The sequence below is a fragment of the Lissotriton helveticus genome, chromosome 5_1 (genome assembly GCF_964261635.1).
Source record: "Lissotriton helveticus chromosome 5_1, aLisHel1.1, whole genome shotgun sequence".
Lineage (NCBI taxonomy): Eukaryota > Metazoa > Chordata > Amphibia > Caudata > Salamandridae > Lissotriton > Lissotriton helveticus.
Genome location: NC_136065.1, coordinates 1,948,911,581 through 1,948,932,152, shown reverse-complemented (window position 1 = coordinate 1,948,932,152; position 20,572 = coordinate 1,948,911,581).

Below are 20,572 nucleotides of genomic sequence, written 5' to 3'. Positions count from 1 at the left end.
AGAGAGTTCAGAGCAGGCGACTGGGTGTTGATACTTCACCCCTCCTCCTCTCATAAACTAAGAAAAGAGTGGCAGGGTCCCTTTGAGGTTATAAGGAAGGTCGGGAAGACTACCAATATACCACGTGAACATACTTAAAAAGTGGTTGGGTCCACCTCCCCCAAAACCCTGCGGTATTTCATTCGCCACGCCGGCAGAAACCACAGTCAGTGACACTATTCTTAGTCCCGAACTCAGTACAAAAGAGAAAGAAGATTTACAGGCCCTTCTCCTCTCATTCTCTGATATCTTTTCCAACCAGCCCGGTAAAACGTCTTTAGCCACCCATTCGATACCCACCCTTGAGGGCGTTGTGGTTAAAGAAAAACCCCACCGGGTCCCCGAAGCATGTCGCGCTGTGTTGCAAAAAGAGGTGGCTGAGATGTTAGCTTTGGGAGTAGTGGTGCCCTCAAAGAGCAATTGGTGTTCACCAATTGTTCTTGTTCCAAAGCCAGACGGAAGCACCCGCTCCTGTATTGACTTCAGAGCGGTGAACCGCATTTCAAAACAGGATGGGTATCCCCTTCCCCGGGTGGATGAGCTGATTGAGCGCCTGGGTGAGGCTCGCTACATATCCACCCTAGACCTCACCAAAGGCTACTGGCAAATCCCTCTCCACCCGGAGGACCAAGAAAAGACTGCCTTCTCTACCCCGGATGGGCTCTTTCACTTCACTGAATTGCCTTTCAGCCTTTATGGTACCCCGGCTAGCTTTCAAAGGCTCATGGACACCCTCCTGAAAAACCACCTAGGATATTCGTTGGCCTATTTAGATGATATTGTTGTCTTTAGCAGAACGTGGGGAGAACACCAAACACACCTTTCCGCTGTTCTTACAGAGCTGAGGGAAGGCAACCTTCATATCAATGCAAAGAAATCCAAATTCGCCTTCCAAAAAGTCAAATACCTGGGTTACTTGTTGGGGGAAGGGATGATTGAACCGCAATCGGAGAAGGTAAGGGCCATTCAAGACACCCCCTTTCTCAGCACCAAATAAGAGATAAGGGCTTTTTTAAGTTTGGTCGGCTATTATAGGTGATTCATTCCTCATTTTTCTCAAACAGCAGCACCCCTCACTGATTTGCTAAAAAAATCCTCTACGGCTAATCGTAACAAAAATCCTTCTGAACAGGAACTCCAGGCCTTCATGGCCCTGAAAACAGCACTGACCACTTCCCCTGTACTCCTCACTCCAAACTTCCAGAAAACATTTATTCTTCAAACTGACGCTTCATGGGTGGGAATAGGGGCCGTACTTTCTCAGTTGGATAGTGAGGGTTTTGAACGCTCCATACAGTATACTAGCAGGAAGCTGTTTCCCAGGGGAATTGCCTATCCCACGATAGAGAAGGAGTGTTTGGCCCTGAAATGGAGTGTAGAGAAACTCCAGTATTGCTTGGAGGGCCGTTCCTTTTTGCTCTATACCGACTATGCCCCTCTCACTTGGCTCCAAACAAATAAAGGGTACAATGACAGAGTCCTGGAACCTTTCTGCTGTGAGGTGTTACACCGTAAGGGCAAGGACCGAGGCAATGAGGACTATCTGTCCCGGTTTCCTATTTCCTCCAATCTGGGAATTCCAGGGGGGGCATGTGTCAAGAGTCCGATGACGAACTGCGGACTTTGTTGCCCTTCGACACTGACAAGTCTCTCATAAACGTCATCTCACCCTTTGTACAGGAAGGGCTGGAGCCTTTTAAGAACAACCCTCAAGCGGAATCCCAGGGGATGTGGCCCAGGACGTCATCGGAAACCGCCCTATCAGAGGAGCAGGCAGCCAAAACAAGAGGACCGAATTTCTCTCAAGGAGCGGAAGCTGGATTCCCTGGAGCAGGAGCAGATGTTCGTGACGTGGATGGCGGGAGCAGGCAGAGGCAGAATATCACTTGGATAGAGCCGAGCGGTTACAGAAGAGGACACTGCGGCGAGGGCTGCTACCGCAGACGAAGACGTCAAGCCGGGAGGCCAACCGGATCGCGTTTCACCCAGCCACCCTCCTGGAGGGGGGGTGGCTCACCAAGGTACGGGCAAAACTACAGGGGTTCACGGGACACGGGAGGGGAAAGGGCGCTATTTAGAGGGAGGTCACATCAGGGCTCACTTGGTGCTGGCTAGAGGTGACTCCTCCCCTCACTCCTAGCCCCTTGATATAGGAAGTGTCTACTTCCCCGGTGTTGTTTTGTTTTTGTTGCTCCACCCCCCTACGCTGGTATAACAAACTCCTGAGAAGAAGAGCACCGGGTGCCCAATCACAAGTCCAGGAGACGACCTGGTGAAGACGTGACCATCCCAACCAGGAAATCTGCCCTGGAAGTCCAAAGACATTTACCTTGGTTTTCTTGCGTTTTTTGTCCAAATAAAAAAATCTTAAAACCTCGATCATCTCTCCCGCAAATTAAATTTTTGGGCTACCTTCACTCTGGCACTGATCCCTAGTTGCGACACATGGATTTTATAACAAAGATCACAAGCAAGGGACACCCACAGGTAAATAGAGCTTTGGGAAGAACACAAAAATGAAAGAATCGGTAAGACTCAACAGCCTTGGTGCCTTATGTAACTGTCGCGTCCTCAAGCTGCACAACAAGATAGGCTATCTGTGTAAACTTTATCTAAGGCTTTACCATTGTTTAAAAAAATCAGTGCAAACGCCAGCTTTTCTTATGCGCTGAGTCTGCATGTATACAAAGCCTACAATGCCACAATCTAGATTCTTTACCAATGTTTATGCAGGTGCGGTGTCAAGGAGAGAGCCAGGCTGAAAGCAGGGCAGGGGTGAAAAATGGATGAAGCACAGCTTAATCAAAAAACGAGAGAATCAGATTTTAGGTTTCAACATAACCGAAGGCCCCCTTAGCCCCATTGGCTAACATTGGGCCCCTGCAATCTGCACCCGGTCGCCCCGGTGCCGCTGTGGTGCAACTTGACGGCCCATCTAGACCTTGGGGAACTTTCGGTCCTAAGACCCACAACTCGCACTCGTAAGTCGTGTCCTTACCTGAGAAACCACTAACACTTTTCTCAAACAGGAACCCATGTTAAGAACATTTGGGCTTAAAATGTTGTTGAACTGAAGTTTGTATGGAGACAAGAGAACTAAACAGTAAATGTATGAAAAGTCTTACTTATCTTGTATTGTGAGATCCTAAGGTGTGGTATCTAGGCATACCACCCCAGTACTCAAAGTAATCCAAAAGTAACTAACAAGTAATCTAAAAGTGATTACTGTGTAATTTAAACCGTTTCCAAAGCATCTACAGACCTCTAGCGATTGCAACTTCAATCACAACTGCATTTCCTCGAACAGTCTTGCATTCAAGAGTATATTTTACTTACCTGTGCCAAGTCCTGCTTGGTTCTAAAATAAAACATATGTATACCTTTTTTTATACTTACTTAATTGGTCTGGATTCTGTCTCTGAGTGTGTGGCATCAATCCTTGATTGAGTGAATACAATAAATGCTTAACACACCCTCTGGATAAGTGTAACTGCTCGCCCACACTATCACAAAGAGAGATGTTGGTACTTGACTAATTTAACCTCTGCTATACCTCTGGGGACTCCCTGGACTCTGTGCAAAATATACCTTACTTTGGTATAGTATGTACAGAGCAAGCTTCCTACACAGTGTAAACAATTAAAAATCCAATTTTGAACCTCGTTCCCAAGGTCTATAGGGCTGGTCGGGTTAAGTGAAAGCACAACTGAGTATGTATCAGAAATGGGTATCCAAATAGCCTGGGGTGATTGATGCTTGTAGCTGGACTGGTTTGGGACTCCCCCTGCATAAAGACATAAGCTTGAGAGCAAAGGTACAAGATTGACACTTAGAAATGTCTGCTGGAGTCCCTATTATATTTATATATCCTAATGTCAATGCTCCTGGCTTCCTAGAACCAAGTGGAGGCACACATGCCCACATAAATGAAATGGGGTTGGCTGTCCTCATACATATACAGTACACACCTGCCAGATAGGGGAGCTATCTACCACCGGATTCAGGCATGCTATTTTTTATTTATTTTATTTAAAGGTTTTGTATACCCCTAACATGACCCTTGCGGGTATCTGAGCGCTTTACAGAGTTACAGCACGAGGAGCAGTAGGAACAGTAATCTCATATTCAATGCAAATTCACTAACAAACTAATAAAATAGAGACTTTGTTAATAACAATATATTGTCATAGTTCATGCCAGTAAGAGTACCAGGTAGAGATGAACAGCCGGGTGGTGAAGTCGGTACTGCCTTGAGGAGAGCATTAGTTAGCCAGATCGTGTGAGTGACTGGAGAGATAGGAGACATGTGATCTAGGGAAGAAATTTGCTCATAAGGATTTTTTTTTACTTGAATGAAATGGCTGAGGGATTCGATCAGATTTTAGGAGGTAATGTGTTCCAGATTCTTGGGGCAATCCCAGAGAAGGCACGGTTGTAAGTTTTCTTTTTGTGGAATCTCTGAGGTTTCAGAAGAAAGGTTGGTGGGGCTTCTGAATGCTCTAGAGCAGACGTCTTCAATCTGTGGGGCGCAACCCTGAGGGGGGCTGTGGAGTCCTGGGAAGGGGGTCGCGCATTCCCAGCCGTACTTTGCCTGGCTTCTAAAATATTTGCTTTGGTTTTGGAACAGGAGAGCGGTCCTGGGACAGCTAATTTCGATCGTTTAATATGCTTCTACTGAGTCTCCTGGCCGCCTAAAAGAAATGCAAATATGCCCAATTAGTAAATCTGAAACGGTAAAGGGTGCTTGAGACCAGTGAATCACTCCAACCTTTGTGATCACAAAGAGTTGTTCTTTTGTGTGGTAATGCAAAGATGTAACAACTGGGCTGTGAAGTGTTTCCTTTTAATCATAACTGTACTTACACAGCCCATTAGTACCCATTAAGGAGGTGTTGAAGGGACAGATATTTAAAAAAGAAATTGCATTACATATGCCCTGGTATTCCTAAAATCTAATTATTGGAAGAACCATTTTATTGTAAAACTATTTATACATTTTGTATCAGTCTATATTTTATTATGTGTAATGCAATATAAAGTATAAAATAATGATTTACATACTCACATCACTATTCTGCACTGCACCAACCAAGATTTCATTCTGTGTCTTTCTGGTTACACAGATCTATACAGTGCATTAACTTATAGAGGTTTCATAATGTACTATGGTGCATTTCCCACTGAGTAACAACCTTTTACATTTATTTTTCATTTACACTGCCCTTTATTTTAAATGTAGGTACCTGATGGTGAAAGACCTAAAAACATACAAAATATTTTGTGCCTTATTTTTGAGAGGCTTGCGCCACCAGAGCACCAGTTTTATTTATGCTCTGGCGGTTCAACCATACCTATGAGGCAGCGCAAAGTCACCCTGCATGGCTATGCATGGCCTCATAGATATGGAATAAGACAAAACAGGGCAAGATGCTGCCTTGCCTAACTCTGCATCAAGGAGGTGTTCCATGTGCGCTGCATGGGTGTTCCCACGATACACCCATGGATTCTGATGCAGCCCCATATTTACAAAATCACTTAAACCTGGGGCAGGACCAAAAACATACGTCTCCCCAGTGAAAACATTTCTCCTCATTTTTTCCTCTTTCAATGTGTGCTGCATTCTGCTGCTCACATAGAAAGAGGAAAATGTCTCTCTGGATTATTTTTTGTGAGGGAAGGTGCCCTTCCTGCGCAAAAACAATCCTGCCTATGTTGGTGCTAGGCAGCAATTTGTGCGCCAACGCAAGGAGAAATGACAGGAATGCACCGAATTTCATAAATATGGTGCATTCCTGCCCTTCCACATTGGCGTAGGGCTGCGCAGCAAGAAGACTTGCAGAGCTGCCTGGCCCTAATTATACATAAATGAGGCTCTTTGTTTTTAGCTATACCTTTGACCATGCCGCCACGCTCACTGACCTTTGGTTTGCCAAACACTGTTTAATATCATTTCCCCACTGTAAAAATTATTTTGTGTGGGAATTGTGGGCGTTTACGGTTGTCGACGATGAGGAGTACTAGTTTCTAGAAATTTTTGGGTCCCTACTCTTAACCGCTTCAGCGCGGCGCAGATTCCTGCGCTGTGCTGAACGTTCTATTGAGCCTATGGGCTCATGACGGAACGGTTCCGTCAGGAGCACAGCTCAACCGACGCTCATGACGGAACCGATCCGTCATGAGCATCGAAGGGGTTAAAAAAGTTTGACAAGTGGGTCTCAGCATCAAAAAGTTTGAAGACCTCTGCTCTAGATCCACGTGAGAGTTTGAGTTTCTGGGCGAGGTAGTTAGGAGTGGAGGGCTGTGGGGTGCAGTTAAGGGCTGTTAGCTGTTTCAGCCATTCTTTGATGATCAGGGGTGGGGCGATAAGAAGGAGTTCAGATTTTTTAGTATTTAGTTTAAGGTGATTAGTTGTTAGCCAATTTTGAGTTTTCATTGGTGTTGTATTGAGGGAGCTGATGTCACCCAGGGATAAGACTTTTAGGTATAGCTGGGTCTCATCCGCATACATGTGGTATCGGATGTTAGTTGAGCTTAGAAATTCAGCTAGGGGTTCCATGAATACGTTGAAGAGGGTGGGCGAAAGTGATGATCCCTGTGGTACCCCAAGAGAGATCGGCATGGACTGAGATAGGGCGAAATTAAGCTTGACTCTATTAGATCTGTTAAGGAAGCAAGAGGAGAACCATTTAAGGACTAGACTGGTGAGGACCATGTGGTGATCCAGAAGGTCTAGTAGATTTGCGTACTTCACTGGGTCAAATGCCGAGGCTAGGTCGAGGAGGACTAAAAGACATGCTTGATACTGGTCCAACATTTTTAGTGCATAATCTACAATGCCTGTCATAGCAGATTCAGTGCTGTGCCCAGCATGGAAGCCAGACTGAAATTGGTCTAATAGGTGGACCTGATCCATGTGGTTGCAAAGCGGGGTGTGAACATATTTTGGAGTTTTGCCATGGTAGTGATATTGGAAATAGGTTGAAAGAGTTTCTTGAAATATTTTGAGGGAAGAGGGTCATTGAAATGGTTTGAGGGTTTCAGTCTGAGTAAGATTTTATAAAGGGTGTCTTCATCAAAGGTTTAAAAAGTTTCATGAAGGGTTGTTTTGGGGGGACAGGCTGGAAGAGCACACTGTGATGCAAGGTCTGACAGGGGATGGGCAGGGTTGAGGGTGTATATGAAGTTGTTCCATGGCCAGCTGCAGGTCATTTCTCATGGTTTCTGCCTTCTGTAGAAAGATGGAGGCGAATTCCTCGCCATTTGGCAGCGAATTGGTACCCTTCAGAGATTGAAAGGGTGCGCAGTTCGATTGTGCTTTTATAAGATCGGATAGTATTTTGGATCGGTTACTAGCTTGATTAAGTTCGTTTCTGAAGAAATTTGCTCTAGAGGTTCTGGTGTATTTATAGTTGCTGTTCCTTAAATATCTCAAGTGCTTGAGGTGTTCAATGGAAGGGTTAGATCTCCATTGACGTTCGGCTAATCTTAGTTTACGTCTGTCTGTGTTGAGACTACCATTGTACCATGGTTTGGAAATTTTGGTGGGTATTCGTTTTAGTTGTAGTGGAGCGACTGAGTTAATAATATATTCCATGGAGACAGTGTAGTGATTCGTAAGCTCAGGGACATCTGGGAGCTCTTCAGGGGGAGTCAAGATGTTGTGGCAGAGAGAAGACTGAGCATTCCCGTCAATGTTGTGCATGTTCCTTTTCCAGATTCTGAGCTTGGACTGTTTGCTTTGTTGTTTTTTAAGACATTCGTAATGAGTAAAAATTGATGCGATGGTGGTCGGTCAAACCACAGGGTAGGATAGATTCCATCTGAAATGAGATTGGCAATGATGATATTAAATGTAGATTTTAGGAAAGTAGGATATGCTTTCATGGTCACCCCCACTTTTTACTGGAGTCATTATGTTTTACTGACTAGTCTGACTAGTCTGACTAGGATCCTGCTAAATTGGACATGGTGAGCACTTATGTACACTCCAGATTGGCTACTGGTGTGCCCTGATAAGTCCCCAATATATGGTACTAACATACCCAGGGCAGCATAGGTGCACCAGGGGTCTCCCATGGGCTGAGCATGTATTATGCCACCCATGAGAGACCACTCAAATTGTGACTACAGGCCTGCCATTACAGCCTGTGTAAGCTAGTGCTAGCAACACTTACGGCAGATATAAGATTCCTCATATCTGGGGTCACTGCACTTAAAACCTATATGTCACCCCTAAGGCAAGCATTTCAAACCTGAAGGCAGGGCGCTTGGTTCTAAGTCGAGGGTGCCCCTGCATGAGGACACCCCTACAACCTTCGGAATCCATTCTCCTGGGTTGTAAGTGCATCAGCCATTAAGACCAATAGAATGGCCATGCGTCAATAAGCTATGACCATCTCTAAACTGTCTGTAAAAAACCCTGTTGTCTTTGGTATGAAACATGTTGGAATCATACTCCCACACCGTAAACAGTGTGGAAGGTAGGATTCCTTGCACAGTAAAGCTCCTACAGGAGGTCCTCAATGCTCCTGGTACCAGTCCTCTAGACTCGGACAGCAAACTATGGCTGCTGCCGACCAGAGATACGATTCTGAACACCTGCTGCTGAGCAGAGGAAGGCAGGACAATAGGTATCCTGCCACAGGGAGGTGTGACCACTTCACAGACAGGACTTAGTGTATTGGGACAGGGTAGGGGTGCCTTCCAGCGCCACTAAGCCTGCTTTATGGTTACATTTGGTGCCCTCCTTGCAAACTGCAGTCCAAACTAGTTCAGGGAGCTGTTTGCTCCCGCTCTGGTGCAAAACTGGACAAAATACATGGGAGTATCCTCCCCACTGTCCAGACCCAGGGCCGGACTGGCTGTAGCGGGCACCGGGCAATCCCCTGGTGCGCTGCACGGGTGGGGGCCGGTTTTGGGCCCGGGGGGGGGGGGGGGGGGGGGGCATTTTTGTTACAGGGCCATTTTTGCAGCTTAGCTGCAAAATCACCCCTGTAGCAAAATTGGCCGAAAACCGGCCCTGGCAAAGAGCTCGGCGGCACAGCCAACCCCCGGGGAGTGGGAGGGGAAGCACTTTGCCAGGGCCGGTTTTGGTTCACAGTCCAGCCCTGTCCAAACCCTTCTCTAGCAGGGACCCCTGAATCGGTCCAACCCTTTACTTTGGGTACCTAAGTGCTTACCTGTGGGTGGGTCCCTAGATTTGTCATGGGACACGATTCAGATCACATACCACTTCAACTACAACGTCTGGGCAGTCTGAATCTCGCTAGAATTCGCGTTGTGAAACGAGACTGCAACTGGGAAGACTCCTGCTGCTCCTGGTCTCGTTTTCCTGCAAGTCTGCTGCAACCTCTGTGCACGTGCTCTACACAGGTTCTTCACAGGGTCTGCGGACAGCCAAGACATCAAAGGAACCTCCCATGGAGTGTTGGAGTCACTCCCCTGCATCTGAAGGCACCACAACACAGCGGACCGGTCTGCTGATCCTGGTCTCCCACGCACTCAGAAAGGCTCAGCAACACAGGTGGTAGTTCTTTAACTCCCTCCAGGCCTGCACTGTCTTTTCACCGAGTTTGCGGCCAGTATTCCCTCGTCGGAACCGCTGGAACAGAACCCCTGTGCACTGCGTCAATTTGCTGTTGCCAAGGCTTGTTGACTCTCTCCTCCAGAGATCTTTGGGCTCCAAGAAGCCCCTACCTCAAGCATCTACAGTAGCCAAGATCTTTGCCTGCCTTGCATCCTCCGCAACATGGGCCCTCATCTTTTGGTGAGCTGTTGGAGGTCCTCTTGCGACTCCTGTGCCATCGGCCCATGGGTCCTCTCGAGGGTCTCCTCTGGCTCCAGTGGGCTCCCCTGCTTGCTCGGGCCTGCTCTGACTTACCTGCTCATGGTGAGTCACTTGGACCTTGTGGGTTCTGACACCGCATCTTTTTCTTCAACTACGTGGGTTGCCGTTGCCAAGGCTTTTTGGTGCCCCTGCCGGACACTGACCCCTTGGCTCTTGATATCCGACGTGGGACAGCTCATGCATGGCTCCTGTCCTCCTCTGCATCACCTGGTCCGTACAGCTGCAACTCAAGTGCACAGTCACCTCTACTGCATCTCCGACATCGGTCGGCATTCGTCTTCCATGCCTCCTGGTCACTCCTGAGTGGCATAGACTCTGTCCTCTCTGCTTGCAGGTACCTCTCATCTTGAATCCACCTTTGGGTTCCGCCGGACACTTTAATCTTCTTCGCCAGCGGCATCTATTCTGAAGTCCTTCATTGTGGTCTACGGCAGTTTCCGAAGTCACTTCGCACCTATTCACCAGGCTTCCCTGGTGCAGGTATCCTGGTTCCTGCGGTTTCCACGGGTGGGGTGACTCTCCAACCTTCCACCTTCCACAGGGTTTCTCAGGGTCCGCCAAGAAGGGTCCTTCTTCTTTAAAAGTGCAACCGTGACTTACCTATTGACTAACGTTGAGCACGCGGTCGTGATCCCACTCTGCAAACGTCTCAGTGGGTTTCCTAGCTACTCACCTTGGGTGGTTCCTTGGGTCCCCGGTTCTTCTACGTCTTCTGGGTTCATCCTCGACTAAAGCTGTGGTTCGCATTCCACTATTTTAGTAAATGGTTTGCTCTCCCCCTGGGGACCACAGTGTATTCTATGCTATTTACGTATTCTATGGACAAAGTATTGTTTGTATTGTGTTGTATAATACATTATGTTAGTGAGTGTTAATAATAAATACCTATTTTTATAACTACACTGTGTGGTTCTTTTTCCCTTAACCTACCCCATAAGATTAAGTACTGGTAAAACAAGCTGCTTTACACTCCTTCTGGACTAATCCTGAGGCTGCTCTCTACATCTACCACTTAGAGAGCTTCCTAAGGTTGTCTAAGACCACTAACATCACCATAAGGGTTGTCTGGATTAGTGCAGGGTGCAACACTTACATAAGTGAGCAGCAAATACTGAGCCAGCCACTCAGATAGATCCTTTGTTCTGAGTGGGTTTGTCACAGAATTAAGTCAGGTTCAGGTCTGCAAGTAAGGTTTTGAAACTGTTGATTACTGGATTATTCAGGTCATTCCAATGTAGATAGAAGCTTCAAGGAAGATTTGAGGGCAATGCTGATCAGCATTTGCTCCACTGGTTTCCATGATTTGTTCAATGTCACCTCGAGGGTGGTATATTATCTGTAACTTGCAAAGGGGTCTGTTGTTGCTTGAGATATCAAGGCAGAGGTATTTGCAGGTGGGTAAGATAGGAGATTATGCGTGTATCTCTGATCGGTTGAGGCTGTGTATGAAGGCGATTCCTCCACCTGGTCTGTGGGGTCAATTAAGTCTATTCCTTACCTCTGAATTTCCCTGGCGTTAGGCTGGACCGGGAAACTTTTTCTGAGCAATACCCCTTGCGCACGCCGTCGGGTGGCTCCATTCGGATCCGAGTGACATTGTCAGTGTCGGTAGTGTCGGTTAGGACGTTGCGGTACCAATATAGGCACCACCCAGAAGCTGGACATCAGTACTTTTTGTATTTTTCATGCTAGAAGTGCAGAGCCACAAAGTAACTGACGTAGTTGTGTGCAAAATAATGGCCCTGAAACGAGGAGTAACCCTAGGCCTGGAACATTAGTCCATAAAGCGGGGAGGCCTGGGTGTGGCTGGGAGGAATCTGCAGCTAGATGATAGAGTCTCTACCAGATAATGTGTTACCAAAGGTAAGTTAACTTGTTCATCGGAAACTTCTAGCTGCAGATTCACTACCTTTGAATTAGATACCCAAGCCATACCATCCCGGCGGTGGGTGCGGACCAATACCTCAAACTAGGAAGTCCTGTATGACCGAACAGGCAAAATGCCCATCCCTGCGGACCTGATGTTCCAAGCAGTAGTGCCTTCTAAACGTGTGCAAAGGTGCCCACGGTGCTGCCTGACAGATATCTAGTACTGGGACACACTAAGCCAAGTCCTTTGTCGCAGCCTTTCCCCTGGTGGAATGGGCCCCTTATCCCTCAGGGAGCTGCTTCTTAGCCAGAGCATAGCAAATTTCAATGCAGAGAACAACCCAGCAAGAGATGGTCCTTTTCTGCACTGCCCTTCCCTTCCCTTCTTCGCTCCCATGTACCCCACAAAGAGTTGGTCATCCACCGGAACTCTTTTGTGCGGTCAAGGTAGAACAACAACGCTGTTTTTGGGTCCAGGCGTTGGAGATGCTCCACTTCCTTAGAAGGATGCAGGGGAGCAAAGAAGGTGGGCAGCATGAATGATTGACCCAGCTGGAAAGGGGTCACAACCTTTGACAAGAAGGAAGCACGGGGGCAAGTAGGGAGGCACGCAAGATAACACCTACAGCTCACTCACCCTCCGGGCAGATGTAATCCTCACTAAGAAGGCTGTCTTGATGGAAAGCAGCCGGAGGAGACAGTTGTGTAACGGCTCGAAGGGATTATACATAATGTAGGCTAGAACCAAATTAAGGTCCCACTGCGACATAACAAAGGGTGTGGGTGGAATCGAGTGAGCCAGCTCTTTTAGAAACCTATGTACAATTGGAGACGTAAAGAGAGAGGGCTGGTCTGGCAGCTGCAAAAATGCAGACAGAGTAGAAAGATAAACCTTGAGAGTTCCCCAAGCAGAGCCCCATTGGGCTAGGGTTAGAATGAATAGAAGAACAGTGGCTAGAAAACCAGAAAGAGGGTCAATACACCTTTCTGTACAGTATAATACAAATTTCTGCCAACAGCAGGCGTATAATGTCATAGTGGAGGGCCGCCTGGTCGCCAAAATAACATTACATACTTCGGGTGGAAGGTCATAAGTCATCAACTGTCACCGCTCAATCTCCACAAATGGAGGTGCAGAACTGACAGGCTCAGGTGGAGGACCTTCCCCTGTTGCTGCAACAGAAGATCCTCCTGAAGGGGCAGCCTGATCGGAGGATCGATGCTCTTCTTCAGAAGCTCTAGATACCAGACTCTCCTCAGAACTTGTCCGGAGCCGCAATGATTGCTTGGGTCCCGCCACTCCTGATCTTCTTCAGAACTCTGGGCATGAGTGGTATGGCCAGAAAGGCTTACAGTAGGTCTGAGCTTCACTCGTGATGAAAGGCGTCGCTGAGCGATAGCAGCCCTGGAAACTCCCGCACACATTATTGCTGACACTGCACATTTTCTTCGGAGGGGAACAAATCTAACCAAAGTTCTCCCCACTGCTGAAAGAACCCTTTCACCACCTCCGACTGGAGACGCCATTCGTGATCCACTAGGTATTGATGGCTGAGTTTGCCCGCCCTGGCTTTCAGAGAACCTGCCAGATGTTGAACCACCAGTGTTATGCCCTGCTGTTCCAGCCATGTCAAGAAATGCAGGGCCTCTCGACGAAGGGCCCACGACACCACCCCGCCCTGCTTGTTGCAGTACCACATGGCAGTGGTGTTGTCCGTGAACACCTGCACTAACTTCCCCTTGACAGAGGGAAGAAATGCTTTCAATGCCAACCGAATCGGCCTCCAACAAATCGATGTGGTGGCCCGATTCCGCAGGCGACCAGTGTCCCCTGATCGCCATCTCTCCCAGATGGCTGCCCCATCCCAGAAGTGACATATATGTCACGATTGTGAAATCTGATTGGGGAAGAGAGAGGAGTGTTGACCCAATCGTGTTAACCACCACTGCAGATCTTTTGCAGTTCCTTCCGGGATCTAAACCACATCAGTGAGATTTCCCCAATGCTGTGCCCACTGGAACTTCAAGCCCCACTGCAGAGCCTGCATATGCCACCTGCCGTGCCTTACCAACAGGATGCAGGAGACCCTGAGGCACAATTGCCTTGGAGTCAGTCTCATTAAAATCCAGCATAGAGGCTGAAACATCGGAATCATAACCTGAATATAATCGACTCGCTGCTCAGGAGGATAGGCCCGAAACTGCACTGTGTCCCGATCAGCTCTAGTGAAAGGGGGCATCTGAGAAGGAGTCAGATGTGACTTTGGCACGTTTATAGAGAACCCAAGCGAATGCAGGAGGTCTGCGGTAATCTGAAAGTGCCAGATGGCAGCCTGAGGTGAGGACGCCTTCAACAGCTAGTCATCGAGGTAGGGGAAGACTGCCACCCTAACCTGCACAGATGAGCTGTGACCAATGCCATCACCTTGGTGAACACCCATGGGACGCTGGTAAGGCCGAAGGGGAGCACAGTGAACTGAAAGTGCTCACGGCCTACCTTGAACTGCAGGTAACATATGTTGCCTGGCAGGATGGGGATATAAAAATACGCATCCTGCAGGTCCAGTCTTCTTGGTCTAGGGCAGACAAGACCTGAGCTAGAGTGAGCATCTTGAATTTATCCTTCTTGAAGAAGAGATTGACGATCCAAAGATCTAAAATTTGTCTGCAACTGTTTGTTCTTTGGAATCAGAAAGTTGCAGGAATAACAGCCACTACCTACTTCTGAAACTGGGACCCTTTCTTTAGCGCCCTTGGCACGAGAGCTGTAACTTCCATCTGGAGCAATTTTAAATGATTCTCTGTCAGCCGTTCCTTATTTGGCAGAATGGGAGGAGGAAAAGAAAGGAAAGGTAGAGAATAGCCCTTCCGAATAATCTGCAAAGACTCACTTATCCAATGTAATGGACCTCCAGCGGGGGAGATGAGGATGGATTCGCCCGCCAACTGGAGTGATGTGGTCTTGCAGAGTCAGACTATCAGTGCGTGGAGGCTGCGGCTGCCGAGGACAGGGTGGCCGATGACACGGTTGGGAAGCCTGCGCAGGGCAGTGGCTGGGATAGAGCCGACTCGGCTGGAAACCCCTTCTGTTGCTTCGAAAGGGGCAAAAGGTAGACTGGTTGCGTGGAGTAGAAGAGAGGCCCAAGGATCTGGCCCTAGTTAGAGAGTCCTTGAACCTCCTTAGGACAGAATCTGCCTTTTCTCCAAAAAGGCAGATTCCATCAAAGGGCATGTCCATCAAATTAGCCTGGACATCACCCAAGAAGCCAGTTGTCCTAAGCCAGGCATGGTGCCTCAAGGCCACTGTCGTGGAAATCGATCTGCCCAGAAAATCCGTTGTATCGAGGCCACACCTGATGGTGAATTTTACTGCATCTCTCCCGTCCTTAACTGCCCGAGAGAGCACAGCCCGGCTCTCCTCCGGGACTTGTGGCAGCACTTGCGCAACAGTCTCCCAAAGGGAATGGGAGAAATGACCCAACTAGCATGCAGTATTCACCGACCGCAATGCCAGACTGGAGGAAGAAAACATTTTCTTACCAAATGAATCCAGCCTCTTGGGAACGTGACCTGTGATGTATAGGCCTGCACCATCAAACCTTCTGGCGTGGGGTGTTGGCTGAGGAACTTTGAGTCACCCGGAGCTGGGCGATGGCGGTGTGTAACTGTCCTATACCCAGGCACCCCTGTGCTAGGCTTGATCACGTGCCTAGAAGAAAATTGGTAAGTGCTTCATTCAAAGGCAAAAGGGGTTCCGAGGTGGAAGCCCCAGGCTGCAGCACTTCAGTCAGGAGATTAGTCCTGAACTCCACTGAGGGCAACTCAAGTCCAAGGACCTCAGCTGCACTCTTGACCACCATGGCATAAGATGCCCACTCCTCTGTAGCCACACTTGGCGGAGAGAGCATGCCAGGATCGGGAGAAGTATCCAGTCTACTGATCTCCCCAAGTTCCCCATACCAGTTCAACTGCTCTGCAGAGTCATCCTGGTGTTCCAAAGTGTCCATAGACCCCTCCCATTACTCTCCAGAGCATTACACATCCTCAAAATCTTCAGGCGAGAAAAAAGAGAACCCCTGAGTTCAATTGGCACTAGAATTGGCTTCAGGAGGCATCGTTCAGACTCCATGTCGTCAGGGTTAAGGATGGGGCTGGTACCACCGACTAGAATTGGCTTCAGGGGGCATCGTTCAGACTCCATGTCGTCAGGGTTAAGGATGGGGCTGGTACCACCGATGAGCACCGGCGGCACCGACTTCAGGTCAGACTCCGGGGGGAGGTCATGGTGGCACAACTGGCGTCGACCCAGATCCTTGATCGAATCTTTGAGGCCCCACCGGCGCCATGGCTGGAGCCGACGGTATTGAATCCAATGGGGCCCCTTCCAACACCGCAGGGCCTGAGGGTTCGCAAAAGGGGTCAGCCTGCTAAAAAACGCGGCTCATGTCATCGTAGAATTCTTTGATTTGAATGGGGGTCGCACTGGCTCCCAGAAAGGGACGACATTCGAGGTAAAGATGAAATCCGTTTGGACTTCTTCTTCTTTTGCCTTTTCACCGAGTGTCCCGCACAACCTCGAGAGGGACAAAGAGGACTTTGGGCTCCGGGAGCGGTCCTGTGACCTCCTCTTCTTCGATCGTGACCAGGATCTCTACGGAGTCTTGAACGGTGTTGACTGCCTGGCCGTAAAAGTGCGCAGTGTGTTACGAGTCAGCCCAGTGCAAGACCAGATCAAAGCTTGTACCACGCTGGAGGATGAGACGCACCAGAGCAAAACAGCCAGATCCCTCGCTTCTGGAAGGACCGATAACACTATGCAGCATAAACTGTTACAAGACTCTAGCCCGGATTTTGTTCCGCCAACAGCGCCCGGGAATCCAGTGGACAAATTGGATTTGATTCTCAAAGAAGTGCGTGACTCTAGAGCAGCAATTGAACAACAGGTGAGCGCGCTAGCCACAAGCTTCACGCTATTGAAAGCAGATCAGACGAAAATGGCGGAAACAGTGAACAGTAACAAATCGCTGCTAGCAGATATATCATGACAACAAAAGGCCCATACAACACAAATTGAACAGCTACAGCGTCAACTTGCGGGATTGCAGGACAGAGTGGATAACGCCAAAGGTCGGTCTCGGCGCAACAACGCGCAGATAATAGGCATACCGGAACAAAGCGTAGGCTCGAACCCTACCCAATTCATAGAACAATGGTTGCGTGACAATATTGCGCCGGAAGGTCTTACGGATTTATACAGCGTAGAAAGATCGCATAGAATCCCGTTTTGACCTCCTGTTCCCGGTGCGCTTCCCAGACCGATAATAGTGCGAATATTGAATTATAAGGACCATGACACGCTGTTATTGCGCTGCCAGAGAAAAAGCTCCAATTCCCTTTGAGAACAAATGCATCTCACTGTATCCGGATTTTACGGTGGCAGTCCAAAGACTGAGAGACACTTTTCAGGATGTTAAAGAGACACTCAAAGCTCACAATTTGAAATACGCTCTATTGTTCCCCACCCACTTGAAGGTTCTTTATGAGCAGAAGGCCTATTTTTTCGATAGCCCAGAAGAAGCAGCGCAATGGGCGGAGGTCACACAATCGCTGGATTCATCACAAGGCTCAATGGAAATACGGCAGCAGAAGCCATTTTAACCTCAGAGGTCTGGGAGAAACAGACTAGGCAGAGGTCGGAAGGTTTGTACTACTGCCAAAACGAACCCTTCTCCAGAGCAGATATTAGAGAGCCAGAAATCAGCAATACTAGCAGGAGCGGCGTTGAGCGAACAAGATGCGAACTCAGTGGCTGACTCGATTGACTCGGCGGAAGACACGAACCTACGCTCAGACTATGAGAACAGTATGGCTCTATTCCCTTCGATTACCCCACAGACTGTAAATGACTATATGGGCTAAAAGCGCAGGAGTAATATCAGCATGTTCCTAGCGGTACAGATGAGTATAATTGGTATACAATATGAATGCAGATGGTCGCAGTGTTGATTGTAATTGTAAAATGATAGGGCCTGAGCTCGACCACTGGAGATGTTATCAGGTGTATCACACCACTACACATCCAGTGAATGATGGTTACCACCTCCTCCATGGCAACTGCACAATGTTCTACAATACGAAGGGTTCATGTTGAACTTGTTTTTCTTGTTCGGTCCTCTATCATTGTATGGGGGAACCTTGTATTGGGAGTTATTAGGGGACACGCATGGGCAGACTCATTCATGGTTGTATCCTTAACTAGTCAGCAAACAGATATGGGAGTGTTTCGAGTATCACATCACCCAACGCTACATGGCTACGGTTGGTAAATATACAAGCGCGACCTGGAACATTAGAGGGATGTGGTCCGTGCATAAGAGGCATAGAATATATGCCCAACTTAATAGGAGGAAAACCAACATTGTCTTTCTCCAAGAGACACATCTTACCCACTCTGAGGCTGTTAAATTAAAGAAGAAATGGAGAGGACAGTTATTTTACACATCACACTCTGCATTTGCACGTGGGGCTGCAATATGGATTAGGAATGGCACCCCTTTCGTAGCACTCGAACAGAGAATTGACACAAATGGCAGGTACGTGTTGAACCATAGTACGTTAAATGGGGAGCACGTAGTACTGGGTAGTATTTATGCCCCGAACTCGGAACAAGATTAATTTCTAGGGACACTTAACACAGCGGTGGCGGGGAGGGATGTGTAACCCTGGATTATCGGAGGGCACTTCAATGCAGTACTGGATGTGGCAACAGTTGAAAGATATGGGCTGAGGCATTGAAAGGATGGGCGGAGGGGTGGACCATTTGTGATGCGTGGCGTACACGTAATCCTGACAGCGAGGCGTACTCCTTCTATTCACCTCCCCACATGTTACATACTCATTTAGATAGAGTGTTCTGCTCATTGCAATTACTTTTTAACATGGACAATACTACATATCTAGGGAAAAAGTTGTCTGATCACAACCCATTGGAGATTAGATTCTCCTGGGGGAAAATTCCCACACCAGTTCCAACATGGAGATTACAGACTTTACTCCTAGAAGACCCTTTATTCCGCAGCACCCTATTCACAGCCATCACTCATTATTTTGCTGAAAATGCAGACACCGCTAGTTCATGGCAGATGGAGTGGGAGGCCTTTAAAACTGTAATATGTGGGGTGGCTCTTAGTGCGAGAGTGTGTGCCCGATGTACTTTGGAAAGAGAACTACGCGATCTAGAAGACCGACTTGGTAATCTTGAGCGGGACGCAGCATTGGATGACACACGCAAAGCGGCTATTCAGAAGGTACATATACGCCATGCAGAGCTCCTTGAACAACTACGCATCATTGACTATCGCTCACACACACAGAAACAGCATGCAGGAGCTAACCAGGCGGGTTTCCTACTCGCTAGGATCATAAGGGATACACCGTCTACAGCTCCAATAACAGAGATTAACACATTAGATGGCACAACAGTAAACTCGCAATTAGACATTAACACAGCCTTCAGGAGATATTATGAGATACTGTATGCACCACCAGCAGTACTTCAGGAGGAGGACTATGAATCATTTCTCGAAGGACTACAATTTCTGCAACTGACATATGCACATAAAAAAGAATTAGCAAAGCCCATCCCAAAAACTGAAATTAGAGCAGCCATTAAAGATCTCCCCCGCAACAAAACACCAGACTTAGATGGTTTGCCGGTGGAATTTTAGGAGGCATATTCAAAACTACTGTTTCCTCACTTGGAACGACTGTACCAAACAGCAGTGGAAACGGGTTCCCTCCCACCTGCCACACTGCAGGTATTGGTTGCATCCCTCCCGAAACCTGGCAGGGACCCCAAGGATATGGCAGAATACAGCTCCCTCTCACTATTGAACACTGACTATAAAATATTGAGTAAGATATTAGCAAACTGATACACCCGGACAGGTGCACTTTTGTGCCTGGGTGGAGCACCGCACTCAACATCAGATGGCTGCATCAAGTGCTGTCACAATCGGAGGTAGATGGTGCCACTATGGGTTGTGTATCCCTGGACCTAAGACAGGCATTTGACTCATTACATTGGAGTTTCATGCTGAGAACCCTAATTTATTTTATTTATTTATTTTATTTATTTTACAACATTTATAGAGCGCGAACGAAGGCCCTTGGGCATCTCGGCGCTAGGATATCTGCCGTATTCAACCATAGAGGGGGAAGTAGAGATTACTGATTAAAAAGCCAGGTCTTGTATTTATTTATTTTACAACATTTATAGTGAGGTTTGGAATTCCGGACGAACATGTAAAATGGGTACGCTTACTGTACACGAATCCGACAGCGTGTGCTCGTACTGGGGCTCATATTTCACAACAATACAAAGTCGCAAGAGGTACTTGACAAGGATGTCCGTTGTTGCCCTTGCTCTTTATACTAGCACTTGAACCACTGGCCATCAAGCTCTGGGCAAATTCAGCAGATAAGGGTATTAGAATTGGGACTGGCACACATATTATCTCTGTCTATGCGGATGATATAATACTCCATCTCAATAATCTTAAAAGTGGTCATGAACCTATTCCCACTGTATTCCACAACTTCCAAGCACCTGTCAGGCTTATCCATTAATGAAACCAAATCTTACCCATTCTTCTTCACTGGCGTAACCCAAGTAAATCCTGTAGGCTTTGGTGACTGGACGTTTCCATCTGTGTCAGTTACTTTTAGATACCTCAGTATTCACATCTACAGAGATGCACAAGATTTATTCTAAAATAGTAATGCTTCCCAGATTATTATATTTCTTTGCAAATCTAC